At 43.1% G+C, this 24583-nt stretch overlaps 1 protein-coding gene across 5 annotated transcripts in view; it reads left to right on the plus strand.

Moving 5' to 3' along the window:
• The first annotated feature begins 8210 nt into the window (after positions 1–8210).
• SHANK2 (SH3 and multiple ankyrin repeat domains 2) overlaps positions 8211–24583 on the plus strand; it is a 368375-nt gene continuing 352002 nt past the window's right edge. For all 5 annotated transcript variants that reach the window (XM_076343775.1, XM_076343769.1, XM_076343770.1 and 2 more), the window contains exons 1-2: positions 8211–8276; positions 17350–17481. The gene's annotated coding sequence lies outside the window, so the exon portion shown is untranslated. The remainder of the gene's footprint in view (positions 8277–17349; positions 17482–24583) is intronic.

A 24583-nucleotide genomic window follows, 5' to 3' on the forward strand; every position in this document is an offset into this window, starting at 1 on the left:
TTCCCGGTTTTGATCTTTTAACAACAAACTTCAGTAAACTCTTATTTTTAAAGATGTGGGGTCTATGTAATCCCTAGTTTGAATAATTAAACTCCGTAAAAATCTTGTGTAACTTTCAAGCAAGCGCCAACCTTAGTGAATGGATATTTATGGCTCTGAGTGGTTAAATGTGGCGTATTCCTGATCCTGAGGAATAAGTTTTGAGACAGAAAACCACAACATGAAAAAACGTTAGTAAATATTCCTGTTGGCATGAAAAGGAGAACATCTGCTGAAGTCACGAGTGGTTTGTTGCCTGAGTTAGCAGCAGGACAGCCTACAGCTGATTAGCCATGGCTTCATAAAAGAACAGGAGTGTAGTGGATAGAAATGTTTGTCATTTTGAGGTTGCTTGAAATTACTCTAAAAGCATTAAAAATGTGATACTTCACTTTTCTTTTTAATTCTTTCCTTGGTATCTTCAGAAACTGCTGTAATGACTGCTTAACTATTAGTACATCTCCAAACTGAAATATATGTGCATAAAATGTCCTGATTTGATCTTGTCTTCACTAGAGTATTTAAGTAAGCATGTGTCCTTTCCTACCCAGAAATGCACATAAGCACGTGCAAAACACCGTGCATGTGTTGCAAAATCAAGTTTAAACATATATTTAGGGTTTCCCACACATGCTGAGGCAACACCGAGATTAGCCAGAATTACAGCATTTGCATTCACTTGAGCCTGTGTTGTCGGTCTGGTCCTGAGAGCTGCGATGCCAGTCTGAACTTTGGACCACATGCTCCAAACAGTTCTTGCCTGCTTTTTTTCCTAAACTCACTTTGTGCACGGATATCTCCGATTTAAAACAGATCCGGCAATTCAAACACCTTTGAATCTCAAATGTCCTACAGTTAGGCTGGGTGTAAGGGTGAGGTAATTATGGATGCCAACATAATTAACCTTGGATGTCTGTTTTGTTAATTCTTGAAGATAGGTGTGCTAATGTGTGGAAATAGGAATAACCTCCAGTATGTGTTTCACTGTTTTTCTCGATTCCATGCAGTCTAATCCGGAGCAGGAGTTTTGCCTGTGAGAGCTACCGTGATAAACCGACCACTGACTTAAGGACGAAATGTTTTACGCTGAGGGTGGTGAAGCACTGGCACAGGTTGCCCCGAGAGGTGGTGGATGCCCCATCCCTGGAAACATTCAAGGTCAGGTTGGACGGGGCTCTGAGCAACCTGATCTAGTTGAAGATGTCCCTGCTCATTGCAGGGGGGTTGGACTTGATGACCTCTAAAGGTCCCTTCCAACCCCAACCATTCTATGATTCTATGACTTCAGATGTTGTTCCTGTGAGGTCTGTATGAAAGATTTCTCTCCTCTCTGAAAAGAAATCAAGTTTGGGCAATCCATAATGTCTATATACAGATATGTTCAGTAAATATACAGCAGTTTAAGCGTTTGGCCACTGATACAGCATATTGTTTTAAGGTGACATATGCTATCGTCCCAAATGGCACGTCCCCTGACACTGCCTCTCTGAACACTTCTTGGATGGGGAAAGGAGAGGACCTTCTGTTACTACGGGGTGACGTGACAAGCGTCACATCGTGCAGGCTGGGATGATGACTCAAGCCACAACTGGAGGACCCTTCCTGGCTTTGCTGAAATTGCATGGGGAGAGCATCTACCTGGATCTATCTAGCTGGAGGACGAGAGCTTTCTCAGCCTGAAGCCACTTTCCCTCTCTGTCTCCAGGATCCTGGCCTTAACAGGCCGTGAAGATTCAATTGCCTGGTATTCTACAAACAAGCCTATCAAAGGTAATTTTATACTGGCTAGAGAGTAAGAAGAACGTTTGTTATCCCTGCCTTTTTCAGTTTTGCAGATGAATAAGGGCAGACTTTTTTACTCTGACACCGTAATTTGTATTTTGTGTAAGATGCTGCGGTTTGGCATAATTCTTGTGAGAGTTCAATTCTGAATTCCTCTGAGAGGAATACTTTAATTTTTTAAAATTACACCTATTTTTATATATGGAGAAAATCTATGTAAACAGCATTTGAACAAGGTAAGTAACAATTGCATTTCCATAGTATTTGTGACTGACATACACCTCTGAATCTTAGGGCGTCTGCACTTACCCAGCTTTGTCCTTACCAAAAAGTGTGGTACATGAACTACTTCTCTGATTATTTCTGAAAGCATATGGATGACTTCTGATTTTCAGTTTTATTACTACCAAGATACCGTAAAGAACAACGGTAAGTCTTACCTTATCTGTACTACATCTGAGCGTGGATAATGGATCCGTTGTCCAAAAAGTCAAAGAGGAATGGAAGAACAGATGCAGAAGAGGGCACCGATCCATCCAGTCTGTAACAAAAGGACTGTTACGTACAATCTACTGAACGCAAGAGTGTGTCTTCATTTCTTTATTCTACACTAAGATCTGATGGCTCCAACTTAAAAGAAAAAAAAAATATGTAAGTAGCAAGAATCCAGATATAGATGGCAATTACAGAAAGCTTGGAGAGACTTCATACAAGAAAAAAAGTTACGAGACTGGAATTACTTAGTTTAAAAAATAGATGTGTGTACAAAATAACAAATTTTGTAAAACAGCATAGTTGGTCACAAGAGTTGGGGAATGTTCAGTGAAAGCCGGAGGTGCTATATCTAAATTCCACTTTTTCTTTGTTGTGTTCTATTTTATTACTCTCATTTATTTCAATTAGTTCAGACAGTAATTCCAACTGATTAAAGGCTTTCAGTTCATGAGGGTTCAATGTGAAGCAGAGGTGGACAAGGACAACGTCTGCTCACACCCAAAAATGAAAATGAGGAGATTCTTTATTTAAAAACGACATTTGTAGCTGGAAGAAGCTGCGGGGAGGCGGAGGGATGGCTGCGTGGTGGTGCAGCTGCTGTGACACGCGCTCGGGAGCGAGCACAGCTCCGGGGAGGAGGGCGACCACCCGTACCTCAGCTCTGGACTAAAACACAGCCTTCTTTCAGGGCTTCAGAGCACATTAAGCAAGATGTCTTTGATACTAATCTGCAAAAATTCTTGGGCCGGTTTACGCACATCACGAAGCCAATTCTATTTCTGTTGCTTGTTGTCTCTGGGAAATGAGTGCCGGTGGAGCAATATAACCAACCAACGTGGTCACTGTAGAGGTACCAATGGAAGATGTGATCTGGAAGGTCACGATTATGTGTAATACTCATGACAGGCCAAGTACAGCCAAGTTCTTAAAATAAACTATTGTGTAACTGTGTCATTATGCATGTAACCTGAGGAGGAAATGAATTAATCATCGAAATCAGAACATGCATATTACAAATCACAAATTTATCAGAAGAAAAAAGAAAGACACTCCAACTTTCGACACAGGAAAATTAGATAAGTTATTGTTTAATGTTTGCTATATAATAATAATTTTTGCTTGTATACTAATTTATAGAAGAATTATTTTCCTCAACGTGAACAAGGTAAGGAGGAGAAGTTAGGGAAGACTTTTCTTCTCCCTTTTTTTTAATAGCAAGAAACTTGCAACAAATGATTCCATGGTAATTTACCTATAATGGAAAAGGAACAGATTTACTTCCTTAACAGTCATTAATTTAAAAAAGTATTATATCTTGGAGTGCAAGGAACCGAATAAAAATTGACACAAAGTATTTATATTTAAATGGCTTATTATTTTAAAGGGCACAGTAATCTTACATCAGGAGATATTCATGTATTTTATACCTCTTCCAGATCTGTGTCTAACTGGTGCTTTTAATGACTTTTATTATTCTTGAAGGACGTAAAGAACTGCTGGAAAAATCTATTCGCAGTCACAGGAAAAAAAAATTCTACATTAATTTAACTTTATATTGGTTTTAAGCTGAATAAGCTGGCTTATTAAGGCCGCTGATAAGCCATTTCTGAATAGAAGGGGGAAAATAGTTACTGAAGAAGTATGGAAGCATACACAGAAGTACAAAAATGGGATACAGATGTCAAAACATCACCCCCAAAAAGAGGTTAGAAAGTCCTACTTTGAGAGTATTGAACAGAGCATAGAAAAGGATTAGGAATTCAGTGGTGAAGATCTTAGGGGCAGGACCATTTAAGAGAGTGAGGGGTTTGAGATCTTATCTGTAAGCCAATACATTCTTCAAAATTATGTAAAAGATTTAATTTGGCCATGGAAGTGCCTTTTATGGGTTTTAGTAAATACGCAAAAAATTCTAAATAAAATTCCTAGCTAATTTATACAACTTGATCTTTTTGGAAACTTATAAAAATGCTAAGGAATATGTAGGGTTTTTTTAACAAAATATTTCACTTTTTACTTCTTGTACAAGAAAACTGAGCTTGGAGTCTGCCACATTATTGCTTTCAGTCCTACCTTGATTTCTGTAATTCAACTACCTGCAGGTTCTGTTTGATTGGAGTTTTAAAAATCTTTGAATAAGTCTAATAATAAGTCTAATGCTGAACTCGCATTCAAAATTATCAGAATGCACTGAAACCAGGTCATTAATCTAAACCAACGAGATTTTAAAAAGTCCTTGAAACTTCCTTTGCTGCAAAGGAGAAACATGGGTTTCATCCCACTTAACCCTCTCAGCCTACAAAGTGTTAGTTCTCCAGTCTAATATAATTCCCCGTGCTTCTATAATAAATGGAAGAAGCTGAGCAGCTGCAGGTGGCCTGGCTCAGCAGTGCCTGGGATCAGAAAAACCCCATCCGTAACGGTCAGGAGTCGCCTTTTGCTGGCTCAAGGAACCGAAGTGCAGTAGCCCAAAGTGCTGCTGCAGCTTTACGGGCTTCCGTAAGTTTTATGGACAACCATAAAAGGTTATGGACTGGTTTAGGAAATTAATAGGCAAACATACTCGTGAAAGAAAGTTCCCCAAAGCTGCAAAGTTGTGTGATTTCATATAGAGATTTGCTCTTGCTGTCCTTCCTTTCGTACGCCTTTGGAAGGATAAAATGGTACAGGCAAAATTTCCTAATATCACATCCCAACTTACCACGTTTTTCAGGCAACTGGTTATAGTTGGGAGTAGCTTCTTTGTCCCAGTTTTCTTAGCTCTTACTCAGCTGAAGCTCCTGAAGGTCATCGTAATTTTTTTTAAAGGAAGAAACCTAAAGATCTAGAAACTGAAAATGTACTTAATTATAGATAAAGCTTTGGCAGCACTTAACTCATCAAGGTAAAGCTTTCGACATCAGAGTTAAAAAATTGGGGGACATAAAGTTGTTCGTGCTTTCCTGTCGTCTCCATCAGTATTTATCAAATACTTGAGGGACACTAAATTTCTCTTGCATCTTAGGCTTGCTAAAGAAATATATACGATTCAATTTGATCGTACTTTGAGACTTTTCATTTGAAATTTGATGAAGATAGTATGTGTTAATTAGATGCCAGGAAAAATATGGATGCAGAATTATGCACTTCATGCAGAGCAACTGTCAGCTATTGCCACTGACGTAAGTAATTTTCATTTGCACTTTTTGTGCGCTGGCCATTGGATTCAATATTGAGTTTTGAATTACAGCATAAAAAGGAATGAAATACTCTTCACTGTTTGGTTTTTTTTTTCCTGTTGTTGCTGTTCACTGTTTGCAAGTTTTTAATTGTAAAAGATGCTGCAGATGGAGTTTTTCTTCTTAGCACTGCTGTCCTATTTTCCCCGTGATATCCCCTGGGGATCTAACATGAGTTTAAGCAAGTCCATTTTTTCTCGACTGACGGAACAAATGTTCAGACGCTTTAAAATTTAAAGAGCAAAATGTAGGGATGGGTAAATCAGTTGAGAAGAGGTAGGAATTTCCCATTCAAATCAAATAGCCTTCTTTTTGTTTGCTTGCTTGCTTGCTTCTCGGTTGTTTTTGTTTGCTTTTAATTTCCTGTAACGATGTTACGTTCTGAGAGCCAGGCATTCCAAAAGCATCCTTCATTTACGTCTAAAAGGAAAGACCTCCATGTATCACCACGGACTTGCAACCAGTAGGGAGAATTACATGTGAACTTTGCCAGGGAATGCACCTATGTGCGTAAGACCTTTTGCATGAAAATTATTTTTGTGGCACGCAGTTTAATGTTCATTAATATTTATGAGGTAATACAGCTGCTCTGTGTATTTTAAAGAATATTCTCCCTTTCAAGGACGTTTCTTGTTTAAAAAGAGCCATTTGAGAGCTACCATAGTAAAAAGTTTTGTAACTGTACAAAGCAGTTCAGAAAGTCCAAAAGTGAGCTGCTAACGACATTTACATGTATTTTCTGTTCTATTTACTTTGAAATGGCTTATATAGAAACAATATAATGAGAGTCATCGTTGTTAAAGTTCAGCGTGGCATTGTGCCTGAGGGTTGACTCCTTCAAGGGGTCTAAAATCCATATTCTTGGGTGGAGTAACTTGAAATTTGCACTAAGTGGCATTATTGATTCAGAATTGGTGTCACTTGAGTTTGGGGGTAAGAAGTGTCAAAGATGTGGCCTTTTTAGAACGACATTTTACCGAGTACTGGTCCTATCTTTGTTGCATCCATCAAGGACTCAAACTATGGTCCTCCTGTCTCCAAATCCTTTCAGTGGCTTGGCAGTGATCCTAGTTAGAAACGAGTGTTTACCAAAGTGAGCTGTCGGAGATTCAGGCCGTGCCATGACAAACTGCGGTGCGTTTGGGGCTACCTGTCGAGCCGTAGCTGCCCCCCGCGTGCAGGTGCGTGATGTCTGGGCAGACGCGGAGAAAACGGCAGCAGCACACGCACGGTTGCAGTGCGCGAGATCAGCAAGTCCCCTGCAGCGCCTGTGTGCTCCCCACCGCATCTGTGTCCACGTCTCCATCCAGGATTTCCCCCCAGCTTGAGATTTGTGGTCCCTGCGCCCACCCCACGCTTGGATCTCCCCACGGCTAGAGCCTGACACCTTCCATTCCTCTAGGAAATCAGTCTGTCAGTAGAAGTTTCTGACTTCTCGCATCAGCCGTGACATTCGCTGCACCTCGAATTCGCCGGAAAAAAAAAAATTCGCTGCACCTCGAATACTGTGTTCAGTTTTGGGCCCCTCACTACAAGAAGGACATCGAGGTGCTGGAGCGTGTCCAGAGAAGGGCAACGAGGCTGGTGAGGGGTCTGGAGAACAAGTCTGATGAGGAGCGGCTGAGGGAACTGGGGCTGTTTAGCCTGGAGAAAAGGAGGCTGAGGGGAGACCTCATCGCTCTCTACAACCACCTGAAAGGAGGTTGTAGCGAGGTGGGTGCTGGTCTCTTCTCCCAAGTAACAAGCGATAGGACGAGAGGAAACGGCCTCAAGTTGTGCCAGGGGAGGTTTAGATTGGACGTGAGGAAAAATGTCTTTACTGAAAGAGTGGTGAAACATTGGACCAGGCTGCCCAGGGAAGTGGTGGAGTCCCCATCCCTGGAGGTATTTAAAAGACGAGTAGATGCGGCACTTAGGGACATGGTTTAGTGGGTGGTGGTGTTGGGTCGACGGTTGGACTCGATGATCTTAGAGGTCTTTTCCAACCTCAATGATTCTATGATTCTATGGTTCATCCCTATCAGCTGTAGAGTTAGCTGTTGTGGGGTTCCGCAACCCCGCGCCTGGGCCCCCGCCGGGCAGGCAGTGCCTCGGTGCTCCGAGGAGGACGGTGCGCGGGATGCACCGGACGAGCTGACGGTGTTCGGGCCCGTCACTGCGTCCCTTCCGCGCGTGCTGTGCGCTGCCAGGGTCAGACGTGGAGGGGCGGGGGGCGAGATTAAAAAATAAAAGAAATACCCAAGAGAAACCGAGTAGGCAGGGACCGGCGCTGGCTGAGGTGGCCGAGCTGCCGGACAGCCCTCCGGGGCGCGGAGGCTGACCTAGCCCCCGCCGAAAATGCAAGTATCCCGGCGGCGCGCCGCTCACCCCGCTGCTTCCGCGGGGCCGTAGCGGCAGCCGGGGGGGGGACCGGGGGCAGCGCCGTGGCCGCGGAGCCGCCTCTCCCTTGGCCGCGGCACGGCGCGACCCGCCCGGCGGGGGCAGCGGGTGGCAGCCGGTAAGCGCGGCGGCGGGCACCGACGGCGGAGCGGGCGGGGGTGGGGGGGGCGGCCCGGGCAGCGAGGCGGGCACTGCCTGTCTGAGCGCGGGGGGCGGCTCCCCGGGCCGGCCCCCCCTCCCCCCGGGGAAACGCGGGCCCGCCGAGCCCGGGCGGCGGCGGAGGTGGCGGCAGCCGGGCGTGAGGGGAACGCTGTGCCCGCCGCCCCCTGACAGCTTCCCGCCCCGTCCCGCGCCCCGCGACAGGTAAGCACGGCCCGGGGTGGGTGGGGGCCGCAGTCGCCGGTCTCGCCCCGCGGTGTGGGGGGGTATCGCCCTGCCGGCGGCGGTTCGAGGGACCGGCTCTGCCCCGTCCGGGGGGTCGGTGGCTGGCCCCGCTTGCACGGAGGCAGGTGAAACGGGGGGTCGGGGAGGGGGGGGCGCGCTTCGGCTGCCGCCGTAAGGGAACCCCCTGGAAACCCGTGAAGCCGAGCTGCCTGCGGGCGGGCTCCCCATCAGCCCCTTGACTTTGGCGGCGGAGTTTCGTTAGCCCGGCGGGGCGGGCAGCGTAGTCCCGACAGCCGGGACGGCGGCGGGCAGGGGCAGGAGATGCCGTTTGGCTGGAAGACGCCTTCGTGCCCTCGCTGCCGGCTGGGGATGGGAGCGGTGAAGCGACACGTTTGGGGCTGTTGAGGTGGGGAGGATGAGGGGGGTGCGTGGCTGTGAGGAGGTGGCGAAGGGGAGGGCGCGGTGTGGGCTGGACAGGCCGGGTACCGGCAGGTACCCGGGTGGACCCGGCTCTCCGAGCCGGGGGGGGGGCTGGTAGGCGGTGGGGGTACAAGCACATCCTGAGTTTTTGCATAGAAGAAAGAGGGGCTGGAAGGCAGAAGGAAGCAAAGAAGTAGGGAATGCTAAATCCTCGCTGGAAGCAGAGCGACCTTCCCTCGCGCTGTTTGTATGACTGCGAGCAGAGGAGCGGCGGGATGAGGTAGGAAAGGGATGAGAGTATGAATAGCGGGAACGTGCTTCCCGAGGGCCCCAGGAGCAGTAAAAGCAGTGGGAAATTCAGTCAGCTGCTGCTGAGCTGTTAGCATGCTTCGTCCGAAACGCCTGTGTAAGTAGGCCTGGCTCTTTAACACAGGAGAGGTCACAAAACCTCCCTGCACGTAACTGAACACACCAGTGAATTTATTCTTCTCCTGAAAGTTTTTACAACCTTTCCTTTTTAGATCTTCCTTTTCTTTCCTGTGGTCTTGGCTCTGTTTAACTCCTCTCAGAATAACCTGCCTGTTGAAGGGAGTCTCTGTCAGGAAAAAGAAAAAAGTCCTCAAAAACAAATGCTATCTTTGTTTAAAGCTATTTGTGGATCAAGGTTGTGACTTAACCGTGAAATAGCATGGCTCTTCTTTGCTTATATTAAAAACGCAATAACACATTAAAATAATCAAAGTCTTGGGAGGTAACTAGGCTGAAATGCAATTCAGCAGTGTGAGACTAATGTAGGTTTTACAGTACCTCATCTCTTGTGAATAAATATATAATTAGTTGCAGGGCTTTTTGCAGCTTTTACTTTTGTGTCTCATTTGAAGAAGTACTTCAGGGTAGGGATTATAATTGATAATACTTTTAATCTTTCCCACTTTCTTCCTGAGGTCTGTAGCTATGTCTTCAGGTGTTTATGTTTGTTATGGTATGCTATGTTATTTTAGTGGTACAAAATACTGTTTTAAAACCTGTTGTGTGTTGGTGAGTGGATTAGATTTCCTGTGGACCTGTCTCAATTAGACTTGTGATTGCCTAATTGCTCATGATTGTGAAGAATGAGAATCAATAAACAACGTCGTCCTGCTAATCTCATGTTCTTCTTATAGTACGTTTATATCACCTAGCACAGCAGGGCCTTAATCTGCTTGTCATTGTGGAACAAATAATAGAGAATAGCACATAGCACTGTTACACCTGAGGGAGTATGTAGATGAAGCACCAGTGGCTGTTGCCTGCTCTGCCTGGAGCATGGTCTTCGGGCTCAGTAAGGCACTGATGAACACCCCACCTCCCGTCTGCCATGGGAAACTGGGAGCACTTCCACATCCACCACCTTGGAAGTAATAGGAGACAGCAAGAAAATGGGTTAAAGTATGGATCCACCTTTTCCAGGTTTCTGTTCTGTTTAAAAGTTGCAGCTACAATTAGTGAACCGGAGTACCTGCTGTTAAATTTTTGGATCCGTTGCTGGATACCACCGCAAGAGTTTTCAGGCTTGGGTATGGATGTGAGTGGAAGCTAGCAGGTCCTCAGCATCTCTGAAATGCAGTGAGTTTTAAACACACCTATACGCATTTCATAGCTCCAAGACGCTGAAGTCCCAGCTGTCCTCCTGGATATCATAAGGACGTTAACTTTACCCATATTGTCTATCTTAAAAATCCAAGGACTCCAGTTAGGCCAAATATGTTAATCCCCCAGAAGTCAAATGAGAGCACAAACCTCGAACAGAGCGTAGGGAAACAGAGGTGTCATCAGCGCTCAGTTCCTTGCAGTGGCAGGAGGGGGTGAGCAGGTTAGCCGGATCCCAGTTAGGAGAAGCACCCCCAGTCTTGTAGGAGGCGGCAAAATGGCCTCAAAAGGAGGCCCTTGCTGAATAGGGGCAACGCTTTTCCCAGTCCCAAATTTGATGGCCCATATGATCTTACATATATTAGGTATCAGCACCACCCAGGCATTTGCACTGATTTTCTGCAGCACCTCCAAACTACAGTGCAGCTTTGGTGTTTCTTCTCTAGCCACAGTTGGTCTGATGGTTTAGAAGAATTAAGTTGAAAAAAGTAGCAGCTGAATTTAGGTAGCTGGGCTTGAAGACTGGCCAAATGCAGCATTATTCCTGTGCACCTTTTCCAGGTGTTCTGCTGTAAACTAGAATTAAAAGCCTATGAAGATACCGCTGAGAGTCAGGGCCACCTGACAAATTCTTTGCATTGATTCTGACTAGCTCTTTTGATGGCCCCTGTTTTATCCCACAGCACTCACGCTTTCTCCTGCTGTTAGGTCCAGAAAAAGAATTTTTAATTTCTTCAGGTTGATTTTCCCCTGCCTCCATCCCAGCTTTTCTTTTTTCCCCCACACTTGTGCTTCTCTGTCTCTCAGCTGAGGTTATTCAAACTTTCTGTTTTCCTTTAGCTTACAAATTTCTCAGATGCTGTAACCCTTGGCTTACTTCTTAGATCCCCCACTCAGAAATAGCCCTGGCTCTTTCTCACTTTGGGCTGCTTGCAGCTGGCAGCCACAGCACTTTCCGAGCAGTCTGCATCTTGGAAAGAGTACTTTTCCTCCTTGCACTGTGTTCCTGGAATGGGTGGTCCTGCGGCTTTAGCCCTTTAGGATGTGCCTTAGGTAAGGTGTCTGTAGGGTATCTGGGTTGCGAGGAAGGCGGAGGGCTGGGAGGCGTGGTGGCTCCTTCTCCAGATCAGCCAAGAGCGGTCCAAAGAAGAAAGTGAATTATGCAAGAGACTCCAATAGCTCGATCAAATTTCTTTCTTAAGTTTCATTGGCAGACTTCAATTTCGCTGCTTCTGAGGTCAGACTATTGTGGTGGGGAGTTTGATGAGCGTTCGCCGTGTAACAGAACTGCGAGTTTCTAGAGAAGCCCCGCAGAGCCCCAGGGTGACGTAGGTCTTCCCATCAAACTAGTTTTCCATTAATTAAAAAAGTATGCACCCTAGATAGTGTGAACTCGTTGATAAGGATAGCGGAGGCAAATTATTTATCTTCATCCTTTTAATACTTTTTTTTGACCTTTGCTTATTTCTTCTCTGTTAGTTATTCATGTCTTTTGCATATCTGAAACATCTTTGCCGAAACCTACAGGAGGATCATTGCTCTATTTTCTAACTTCTCAATCTTGTCCTAATCAAAAATGTAAATACATGCATAATGATTTGCATGTCATTAAATTCAGAAAAACACTGTCATGCTAAAATCAATGTTTTTTGGAATCTAATTTTCCTGCCTGCCTGAGAAGTAGCACCTGGAATTCACAAACCAAGAATTCTGAAAATATAAACTACTTTCAGCACTGCTGTTTACTTTCTGCATTTTTCAGTTCATCGAGGGAAGAGCGGTCATTTAAAAATATCGTGATGGTGATTTTTCTAGCCGGTTTCTCTCTTCAGTCTTCCTACTTCAATAAAAAGCTTCATTGCTTTTTTATTTAAAAATGCACAGACTTAGCATGGTGTATACTTACACTCAACTTGCCAGCACTGATCTCATGGTGATCATTTATGAACACAGCATCTAACACATTCCAGAAATTTCAGGGAAAGTACCTGTACCTGTGAACAGGAACTTGCAGATTTTGAGGAACACAGGGAAACCAGGAGAAAATAATGTCGTTGGAGCAAGGGTAGCAGTGAGGCTGACCCTGGATTTCAGTTTCCGTAGCACAGAGCTTTGTGTATGAACTGAAAGATCAGGCTGTGAGTCTCTGTATGGAGCGATCAGTAGGCAAGGATACGACACAGGCGCTTTGCCAGCAGTTTGCACAAGTGTTTTTGCTTGATGGCAGAGATGCTGAGAATAAAAATTCTTGGGTTCTCGCTTGGTTGTGGAGATGATTGTCACTGACATCTCAGAGGTGCTGAGTATGTGTATTTGACACAGTCATTCCATCTTTAAGAATAAGCAGATGAGGTTTAATTCATGTTAAAAACCTAGGGTCTGAAATGAGCCCTTGATATGCATCGTTTGCCCAGAACTCCGGTCTTGTTTTAATAGGCTGCCTTCAAGTCAGTGAGTCTGTAAGCCAGCACAGGGTTACTTTGGATCAGATGCCATAGCGTATAAGGGCTATCCCTATCTGAAAGTGCTCACAGTCTTTGAAAACAGGATTACCAGCAGTACTGCAAATACTGTGGGCTGCTGGAGTGCATTATACTGTTGGTTAGAAATGCATGTTCTGGACCCCTTAGGAGCAAACAGAAAGTGCCACTGTTATTGATGATTCAATATAGCAGCTTTAACATGTCCTTTCTTTCAGGAAGGAGGGGAAAACAGTGTGCAACGTTTCCATTGATACAAATAAAGACCTACTTCTAAATGGTGAGGTAAAACATAAGGCAAACTGTGGATCAGATTGAGGTTCAAATTATATTTGAAAAAGCATTTTGATTTTCTTTGCTATGACACATTTAGCGTGTGGTTTTGTCTGATGTCTGATATGGTAGCTGTATTTCATGCTCAGCATTGTTTCTAATAAGTTTCTGTATTAGAAGTAAACAGTGTATGATCTCTCACTTAAAAAACACCCAAACAAACCCTTTTTTTGGAAACCAGCTAAGTTTTTAGAAACCAGCTGGGCTACTGTGTCTTCTTGATGGAAAGATGCACGGGAGAGCAGTGCACCCATGTTCACTCTGGAGCATTTATTCTTCTTGTGTGTAGGGGTCTGTTGTAGCATATGGGGAAATGTGCATTGTGCTCATCAGTGTGAGCGTGCGGCGAGGATCTTGATAGCTCTGCATGGTTGAGCAATAGGATGCTTAATGAGGGGATGCTGAACGATGCAATGTGTTGTGCCAACACCTTCTTAGAGGCACCAGAGACTATGCCTTTACAATTAAATAAAATAGGCCAGTGGCTGTTCTCCATCCCCGAGGCCAAATGGCACGGCACAGCTCCCTCCCACGCACCTGAGCTCGCTTCCTTTCCAAAACGGAGCGGCAGTGACCAGACTGTCTGTCGGGGATGGAGCCTGGGGTCTCTGAGCACCCGAGTTGTGCCCATGCACCCACTCTCTGGGATCCTGGGGTGAGCAGGCAAAAAACATGCTAGTGAGAGCACAGGCAATTAAGCAGCATACACAATCTCTGGCCTATTTTGTTCACTAGTAAAGCTGTAGCTGTAATGTTCAGGACCTATGGCATCATTCTCCTGAAATTGTTATTGCACGTTCATGTAGAAGGGGTTGTCATATATAATGGATTTAAACCGCTTCATTCCTACGTTTGGATTCTAAATGTCTCTGATTTAGCTTTTGGGTAACACCTTGGTGTATACTTAGCCGTGTACACCAGTTCATTGTTGCAATTTCATATTCATAGTGCACGCGTGCTTTTTGTTTAATTAAACTTTACTGACAAAGTATCAGCAGAGCGAGTACTTGACAAAATTTGAGAATTGTAATGAGAATGCAGTAGTTACGGAAATACAGTACTGGGACTAACGTCCTTTCAATTACAAACAGAGGATATATACTCTGAGTAAATTTTGAAAGCGAACCTTAGAAAAACAGTTAGTTAAATGGTATTTTTATGTTCAACACCGAGACTCTCAAGCTATGAAACCAGCAGTTTAAGCTTTAAATCTAAAGTTTAATCACCAGAGTATAACAGAGAATATGTTCAACAGCCCTTATTCTGATTATCAAGACACTCCTCCTTTAATTTGTGTTAACACTGCAATATAAATATTTTTATTCATCCAACCATTCCACCATCATGACTTTTACCTGGGGATGCGAGAAGAGGCTGTGTATCTTGAATAGTTTGTGACTTCTGCAGATCATCCTTTTGCATTGTTAAGTCTCAGGTAGGGAGATCTGTTTCTGGGTCATTTACAACAGCCGACGGTCACTGATGGGTTGTACCAGTTGTAATGAAGCCCAACTAGAGTACTGAGGGGAAAAAGGGGTAGGTGAGAAAAATGAACAAAGACGGTGGATACTGAAGAAGCAGAGAAGTAGAGGTGGAGAGAAATGACCAAGAGCGAAGCCTGTCACGGTTAAGGTGTTGCATTACGTTAACCATAACCAGGGAGAAAGTGTTTGCTGACCTTAATGTGGGACATATGGGTAAAAATAATCAGTGGAAAAGGCAGCAAGAGAAGTGTTAGAAAAAGTCCTTAAAATGCCACGTATTTAATCCTGCTGGTAAAAGAATCTCTGTTGCTGGTGAAAACTAGTGTCTCTGTTTCCCACCTCGTAAGAAATGTACAATTCTTTCCCAAATTTAGCTTTACTTCTTACACACCCTTTGGCTTTCTGCATTTCTGATTGACCTGGTGTTCGGTTTCTTCATCAAGCTGTAAAAGCTGCAGTGAGTCAGTTTTGCAGCTGAAAGTCTATGATGTTGACTTAGGTGTAAAAGGCTCAAAGTTACTCGCCTCTTCTTGGGAAACATTTTAACTGTCTCCTTTCAGAATTTTTTTAGTAAGGAATCTGGACCAGTCATCTTGGTAGCTTAAGGTTGTCACTGACAGTGCGTTATACGCCAGCTCCAATCTAATTTTTAACCAAAATGTAGGCTATAATTAAACTAGGCACATAATTAAAGAATTTGAGATACGACTTTTCTGGGTACAAAAAGATGCTTTCGTAATGAGAAAAGCCTGTGCTCAGATCCCATCAACCTATTTTAAAAGGAGGGCTGACGGCAGAAACTGTGATGTGCAGCAGGCTGTTGGTGAATTACATTGCCGTTCCTCATATATATATATTTTGAAAGCAGCTTTTCCAGTGAAAGAGAGTGATGGGAATAGGGTGTGTCACTGGAAACCACGTTGCTTTTTCGTTAACAGTCACATTTTTGGTTAAAATTGTTGTGTATTGATGTTTTCCCCTTTCCCCACTATTTTGAAATGTTTTACTGACTGCTGTAACCTCTGGAGATTTTTTTCAATTCATCAAAAAGCGTGCACTGAGTTCCTCCACCGTATAAGGCCCCTTATGGAGTTATGAAACCGGAGGGACTTCAACCTGAGTCGTGCCCCGCTGCCACACTGCAGACGGGGAGGAGTCGTTGGGCGCCTGCCACTACCGCTCACCTCCTCTCTGGAGAGGGACTTCCGAAAGACCTGATCTGGTGAAAAAAGGGAGTGTGATAAAACTTGTGCCACTTGCCAGCCTTCGGGTTACTCCCAGGACATGTCCTTACAGCTTTGACGTTAGCAGCAAGAGTAGATTTTAGACTGGCAGGTAACTGACCTGCAGAAATCTTCCACTAGCTCTTTTAGACCAGCTGCTTGCCAATTAGGTTCCCCTTACAGCATGCCATCAGTGTAGCAAGCTCAGTAATTTGACCCATTAATTTAGTCTAGCGTGTATACGTACCTGTAGCCATTATTTCTGAAAATAGATTTTTAAGTACACTATAAATGATTGTAGCTGTATGAAGCATTATGTCTCTCTCAAATGATATCTATCCAATTAGACGATATTCTCATAGGACATGACTTTGGTGTAGTATATTGTTATTAGTTTTGTTATTACACATTACTTTAATAAGACTGCAGAATAATCCTACCATCAGTGCAGCGGACTGTACAATTTCTGTCTTCTCCAGGAAATATTAAGGTAGGATTTTCTGAAGCGTATTATAGCCTGAAAAACATAAGCAAGAAGATGATACCCTTTCCTACTACTGGTAGTCATATATCCTTTGTTACCCATTGTCTGTTCCTAGGAACAATAAAAAGAAATGTGACTGCTGGCCAATTAATTTTTTTAAACTTTATCCTTGGTTGTTTTATCTATTTTTCAGTAAGAATGTCTCATATTAACTCCCAGAAGCTGGAATTGCTGTGGGAGCAACAAAAGTTGATGTGTACCCAAAGACCTTAATTTGGCTCAGTCATTGCCCCTCTCCTATCATGTACTGATATGCTGTTCAGATTAGACCTGAAAACGTTGAAAAGTTTAAAATCAAATGGCGACGTTTTTTGGTAGACGAGGCTTGTCTACCTGTCTACTGCAGGCAATTGCAGTTTATAAGCATGTAATTCATATTAGGATCAGCAAGATTTGTCAGCTGTGGGCTCCTGAGAGGAAGGATCTAGATGAGGACTCAGGGAAAGCGACACCTTTTTGGTTTTTTCACTGCCTGCTATCATAATGAAGCACGGCCAGGAACCAAGGCAAAATTGTGGCTTGCGGTGAACGGCTTACAGGGCTTTACTGCTTTAAAATACATTTAATTAAGGGTTGGTTTCGTTTCACCTAACTTTAGTGGTTTAAATGCCTTCAGTGGTGAATAGAGAATGGTCCTTCTGGAGGGCCCTTCTTTCCGTGTGGCTCAGCCATCTCTGCCAGGGCGAGTTTCTCTCTCCCACCTGAGCTCGCGGAGGTGGCTGCTTGGCAGGGATGGCAAACCTGGCTGCTGTATCCTGTAAAAGTCTGCATTTGTGCTCCGGTGACTCTCTGGCTTGAGAGGGGAGGATCTGAGGAGCTTCCAGGTAGAAGGCTGGCCGCTCCGCTCGCTGTTGTCTTCTCTCTAAAATGGGCCTGAAACCTGCTTGGGAAGTCAACAGCCCAGAGAAATTTAATGCTTTTCCTGTTTCTGACTTTCAGCCCCGTTACATCGGCTTCGATCCATCTGCTCCCCGTCGGAAAGCACAAGCCCGGCAGGAGGGAGAAGCGGTCTGCAGGCTCGCCTTCGTGGGGGCCAGCTGCCGAATGAACGGTTCCACTCTTGGACGCTAGGTAAGGTCATACAGGGGGGAGAGGCTTCTCACGTGAGGGAAGAGCGATCTCAGGGTCAGCACTAAGTACCTCTCCTGGCCTTTCACCTCACAGAAGTCGTCTCGCACCTGTGGACTCTGTTTTTTCTCTGTTTTCTTTCCCTCGGCTGTAAGTCTGAGATCCCCCCAGTGCTGTCCTCGGTGTAGTTACAACTGTGTGAGGGATGAGAGCTGGTGACAGAGAGGCAGCCGTCCCTCTCCTCCTGCAGTCTGACCTTAGTTTCGAGGTTTCCTGTGACTCCCACTGCTGCTGATAGTTGCTGCATACCATCTTTACGGTTTGTCCTCTGATGTCTGCCAGCTTACCAGCTTGTAGTTGAGGTGTTATCTCTGCTTTGTAAACACCACGAGCACCACCAGCAAAACTGAACTGAATTTACCATTTTTCCATCTGATGAAAAAAGCATTACAGAAGAAAAATATGCCTTTTTTTTTTTTTTTTTTAAAATGCTCCTGCTGCATGAACCAGAAAAGTGTGCGTCACCTTGCCATCGGCATGGTGCTTACCTGATAGCAAAGTTTACCCCTAAACAAAGATTTGAAAATATTGTCATGGAAGAACTGAGCTTTTGACAAATTCTGCTTTTTACTCTGGCCTTTGCACTTTTACAATCAGGTTTGAAAAGTAACGTTTTTGTATCACTATGAATGCTACTTAGCTTGTCAGTCATCTGTAAAATGAATGTGCAGAATAAAGCAATGTATGATTTTTAGACTTCAAAACCCGTGAAAAACATTTGAGGAACAAAAATATTTATTTTACATCCTTTGAGATCCTCAGCTGGTGTCAGCATCTCTGCTCGTCAGTTATTTATGCCACCTCAGAGCCAACTTCAAAATCGCAAGCGTTAATGCAAAGAGGAGGCACTGTGAAGCAGCCTTTAAATGCCACATGGAAGAAAATATATCAAGGTCTCTAAAAGATCCATACTACAAAAAATCATCCAAGGTAGTATTTTGCTTTTTTACGCTTCTTCTTTCTCCTGTTCCCCTTCCTATGATACCCCAATAACACTGTATTCTTTGGTTTTTCTCCCCATAAGAGTGATACCTCCCACACAGCTGTGCGATGGCAGGGCAGTGGCTTATATCCCACGGAGTTGGATCGTAGTGTGTCACTGTTTCTTTGGTTTCCAGTGGATTATACCTCTAACCCCAAATGTCTATATACAACAGCATTCTTGTGTCTGATGGCTCTTCTGCCTTCCCTTCTATTGAGGACATGATCTTCATTTTTAATGAGTTCCTGAAATAAAAACCTTCCGTATGTTTCGAAGGCAGAAAAGAGAAAGAGGAGCCTTTTTTAAAGTTCAACTGAGAAATTAAACATTTCCTTGAAATTTTCTCTCCTGTGGTAATCCACCTATTTGGTACGACTTTCTCTGATACTGTGTTCAGTTTTGGGCCCCTCACTACAAGAAGGACGTCGAGGTGCTGGAGCGTGTCCAGAGAAGGGCAACGAGGCTGGTGAAGGGTCTGGAGAACAAGTCTGATGAGGAGCGGCTGAGGGAACTGGGGTTGTTCAGCCTGGAGAAAAGGAGGCTGAGGGGAGACCTCATCGCTCTCTACAACCACCTGAAAGGAGGTTGTAGCAAGGTGGGGGTCGGTCTCTTCTCCCAAGTAACAAGCGATAGGATGAGAGGAAATGGCCTCAAGTTGCGCCAGGGGAGGTTTAGATTGGACGTGAGGAAAAATTTCTGTACTGAAAGAGTGGTTAAACATTGGACCAGGCTGCCCAGGGCAGTGGTGGAGTCCCCATCCCTGGAGGTATTTAAAAGATGAGTAGATGAGGCACTTAGGGACATGGTTTAGTGGGCATGTGGTGTTGGGTCAACGGTTGGACTCGATGATCTTAGAGGTCTTTTCCAACCTCAATGATTCTATGTTTCTATGTTTCTGTCAACAAAGCTGGACTAAAACTTTTGAGGATTGCCATGAAACTTTTCTCACGGGAGACTTCAGATTGACAAAGAAGGTGTAACACTCCATGAAATTAAACTCATCAAACTACTTTTTGCTTCCCTTTTGGCAAAGCTCCCTTACTTGCCAAACCAGATGGGACAAAAATACAATGCTAGTTATGCTGAATATAGCAGCTTAGCAATGTTCCGGGCTCTCAGTAATACACTTTTAGCAGAGAATGCATACTGACTTTTTTTGTACAGTTTGTTCATGCTTACTATTTTTATTCAGAGTGACAGCATATTGCATAGTGAAAAATGACATGTGTAGTAGTATATTAATTATATTCATATTTATTGATACCTAAGATTCTGTAATTTTTAACCTAAACTGAAAATAATATCGTGCTGAGGTCCTCAGATATCAATGTTTCCTTACTGGTTATCTAGAAGTGTAAAACAGTCCCATGAAGTATAGTCTAATTAATGGCCTTTCGTAATTTATGTTGCATGTCAGTGTAATCGTTAACCCAAGCCTTGCTCCACAATGTTCTTGCAAACTATTTTGTTCTTATTTTTTTCCCTCTTAGCCCTCTTAGCATTTGGCTACAGTTGAATTGTTTATGACATTACTGTTTGGTATTTCAGCTTCTCTCCAGTTCTGTCAACTGTCACTTTGAAAACTACTTTTCAATCTCTCTCTTTTTTTTTTTTTTAATTTTTTTTTTAACTGCTTGAACTAGATGGTAGCTTTAGCTTTTCAGTTTGGAAATTTGGGATTTTCTTCTTTCTCTATTTTTTTTTTTGTAAACAGTTTATTCTATTGTAATCTCAGTTAGTAACTATGGATTATAATATTTTGAAAAGTTTGTAGAGTGAGAAGCATCACGTATACAAACTTTTAAATATGTAATCTCTGAAAGGCATCTGTTCAACTCAAGACCAGAAGAGTGAACAAGATATTACTTGCTTTCTAGACCTTTATTTATATGCCAGTTGGTTAAGAGATAAGGACTTCAGATTTCCATGTAAATATTACACCTTTCCCTGAGTAATAAAGAAACTCTGCGATTGTAGAATCCGATTCACAGATGCAAAACAACAAGAAAATAAAGCTCAATATTGAAAATGAACAAAAATGAATTTAATTCCTGCTTTAGACTCACTTTCCAGTGAGTCTGAAATCATATCAGTGGGAGAGCTTGGGTCCCCGTGGGCACTTCTGGCTGATGAGCAAGTTCCTGATTACCTTCCGTTTCAGTGTGCTCCCTGTGCTTCACCCACGGATTAATTTTATCAATTTCTCACAAACTGTATACAAATGTTGCGTTGATAGTTGCAAATATATAGAAAAATGTTTGTGCTCCAGTAGCACCTAGAGGTGTTAAACAGGTGGCATTTCGTCCTGCTACATACTGTAGAGAACATTGGTTTTTGCCTTGAAAGCTGTCTGGCTTAAATGTAATGTAAAAATGGAATGTAAAACAACCCAAACCAGCACTAGAACTGGAGAAAGTAATCACTATGTACAATCCTGCTGTAATAAAATTTGGGCATGATTTTGTCAGTTCAAACCACGCTAATGTTCTTTCAAAATGAATTAATAAAGTCTTATGTAATACTTGAATACTATCACACATTTAGAAGAAGAGTCATGTAACCATTGAAGGGAGTTTATTAGGTAACCATAAATATTGGCTACAATTGGCTGCAGGAAAAAACCCCATTTTGTACATTTTTGCTTCATGGCTATCTTGTATACTTGATACTTCTGCCATGTGAAAGTCTGAGAGGCTGGTACAGTGGATGTCACACCTTGTACTCTACCTGTGTCTGGAAGGGTTATTTGGTTAATGCTTATTTTGGTTTCAGACTTCTTAGCGAGCTTGTAAAGTCTCTGTCACTGAACACTTGTAAGAACAAGCAAGAGATACCTGCTAGGATATACCTATGTCTATTTTACCTTTCTTAGGGGCAGAGAATGCACTAAACACCTTCTTGATGTCTGTTTGGCCCTAATTTGGCTGGTATTCGATCTGCCTGAAGTGGTCAGCTAAAAGCTTGCTGGAAAATGGTTTATGAAGCTGAGAAAGTGTAATTGAATTTATTTTCCCTGAAGAAATTTATTCACCGAATGTTACAGACTAGTTTTTTCTGCTGATGATAATCAGTTAATTGTTTCTCCAGAATTTTTTCATTAGTTCACCTGTGTGTGTGATGAAGACCAAAATTACTTGTTCATTAGTGTAAAGCATTTTGCTAAAAGAACGTGTAGCCCCGGCGTCCTTTCCGGAATCAGAATGTACCCAGTACGGACTGGCTACAAAGCCAGGGAGAACTGATGGTCTGGAACAGGGGGGGTGTAAATTCCTGCTCTAGTTTCTGGATGTGGATCATTTAATTAATGATACTGGCTGATAATGGGGACACACCTTTAATTCAGGCTTTCTTAAAAAGGACAGAGTGTGGCAAATTCCCGGCAGCCTCACTGAATTATAATGCTTTCAGAAGATTCACTAAACTAGTTAAGAAATATTCTAGGTGCACGGATCAGTTGTTTAGTCGGATGAATGCCAACAGGATGTCTGTGTTCCCTGGCTGGAGCTGCTCAGAGGTAGATGGAGAGACTGTTGGTGTTGTCACTTCTGGCAATATATAAAACTCACTGGAATGCTTGAAATTACCTTTCCATGTACTTCTCTTCCATTGCAAAGGGCATCGTGTTTTCTTAGGTCATGATGGAACGTGTTGCCCCGAGGACTGTTCAGTGAGGTCTCCTAAATAACATCATTAAGGTGGTCTGTCCTTTGTAAAATGTTTAGGTTTCCGTAAAGAGAAAAGAGTGCGGTGGCCTAAGAACAGTTGTTTTTAGTTTCCTGAAAAGGTTGGAAAGAAATGTGTTTCGAAACCAGTGAAAATAAAACTGTGCGTAAGCAGTTGACAGTTTTGTGCATTGGGAACCTTTTCTTTTTTTTTTTAACTTTTGCACCCTGAGCCACAGTAATAACAACAATCCCAAAATCAGGCATTAGTAAGGTACAAGGTTTTTGTGTAGTACATTTAAACTCAAGATCAGAGAAGCATGCAGAAGAAGAGCTGCTGCTGACTTTTAGTTCTGCCAAAGTAAATGTTATTTTAGTTCTACTGGCATACTCCAGAAAAGAAGCTGCAAACAAAATTAGATTGGTTCAATAGGATTTTAGAAAATTTATTACGGCAAAAGAAATACCTAAGTTAGATTTTAGTTTGTCTTATCCAGAGCGTTCACATCCACTTTATCCCTTGCCAGGAGAAAAAGACCCTTTAACTGCTCTGTGGTTTATTTCTTATTTACTGGATTGAATTCCAGAGTTGCTGTGGAGATTGCTGTTGTAAATGTCATTGGTGGCCATTCAATAAGGGAAGTGTTACCTACCAAAGTCTTTGGTAAAAGTTTTCTCCCTTCCTCAATAAAAATTTAGCAGGCAGTTAAAAGCGGAGGGCGTAAAAACCGTCAGGCCAGGCAAGTATGGGAAAGAGAAAGACAGGGCAGCTTTGGCTCAGGGCTGGGCGTGGGTGGAAGGAGTAGGACGGGTCTCCTTGCAGAACCGTCGTAGCGTTAGAAGAGCCAAAGAGCGATGAAGCTGAAAGTCAAATGTTATCATCCTTTGAACTTTCTGGGCTTATTCTGACTTAAGCCGTGCAAGGAGAAAAGGGTGGTGTGTAGCTATAGGACACTTGCATTAGACCTGGTTATATGTTATATAGACGAATGCTGGCTGTCCGTAATAAGCAACAATTCAAATATGTTGTAACTGTGTCCTTTATTTTAATGTTGAACAGAGGTAATCAGTGTTGTAATAGAGACCTCTTGGTAAAGGGGACTGGGTTATATAGGTTTGAGATGATAAGGAAAATAATATACTTGAGGTTTGAGAGGAGTATGGACAAAACCTTGAAAGGCTCATCTGAATCATCGAATTACATCATTCACGTACAACTGTGGTCCTTCAACAGCAAAAGGCCTCACAGGATGTCGATAACATTGTTTAAAGCAGTTTATATAGTGCAGTCAATATCAGTAAAAGTTTGTGTTTCTTTTTTTTTTTTTTTTGAAGTCTGTATTGGATGAGTATCTGATGCTTAGGGAAAGACTTTAAGAATAGGGCAAATATACTGCAATATGTCCCATTCTGGCCTCTGAGCGTTTGTGTTTCAGGGGGTTTATTTAAAGCTCAATCATGTAGCCCGCGTGCAGAACAGTTACTCGGTGAACTCAAGTTGGTACGTGCTTTGTTTTCTCAGGGTCTCAGATGTCTGCGTGTCAGCTATGCCATGGAGGGCTCGATCGCATACCAATACCTGCATCATGATATACAAGTTCTAATTTTAAAGAATGCTGTTTTTAAGTTTCAGAGATCTACATTGTGTTAGGCATGAACAAGAAGGTCCTGAGAAGAGGAACGAGGGCATCTTTTTTCTGCTATATAAACACTTAGTGCGACATAATTCTTTAATACTATATATCTCTGCATCTCATGAAGGATGTAGTGGAGTTGGACGAGATACAAAGAATAAAAAGCTGTGACGAGAGGAGAAGGCTGAGTGAGAAAGAACTGAGGTTTTCAAAATCATGAAAGCGGTGGCTTAAGTGTACGTGGAACTGTTGTTCACTGAGTTCTGCAACAAGAGCTAAAAATTGAAATTTCTAGTTGAAATTGGTAGATTGGTTTAAAACAGATAAAGTACATTTTTGCACAGTGGATATTGTAGTCTATGGGCTTTGTAGCATGTGACTACCAAGTTGAAGCTTCTAATAAGGGTAAGATACTTCTTGGAACAATGCAAAAAGATTTCCACTAATGGTCTCTGAGTAGGACTGGGTTAAACCCAGACCACGACATCTGAATACTGCTGCACGGGGGTATGCATCGATCTCAGCCTTGCAGTTCTCTGCTCGGTGTGGTAAGGAAACCTGGTCGACACTGGCAACAAAGCATTGCCAGCATGACGGTTGTTGGAAGACACTTAGGAATTGCGCTTTATTTGGGGAGAAGAGAATCTGATTTTTTCTTTTCCTTCTCTCTCTATGAAACAATGTCTCGATGGATAGCAGGTTTTCAAAGCACCTGGGAGCTCCAAAAGTAAACCTTAGTGCATTATGGAGAAACTCAGTAACCTCTT

Source organism: Aptenodytes patagonicus, chromosome 7 (genome assembly GCF_965638725.1).
Source record: "Aptenodytes patagonicus chromosome 7, bAptPat1.pri.cur, whole genome shotgun sequence".
In the NCBI taxonomy this organism is placed as follows: Eukaryota; Metazoa; Chordata; class Aves; order Sphenisciformes; family Spheniscidae; genus Aptenodytes; species Aptenodytes patagonicus.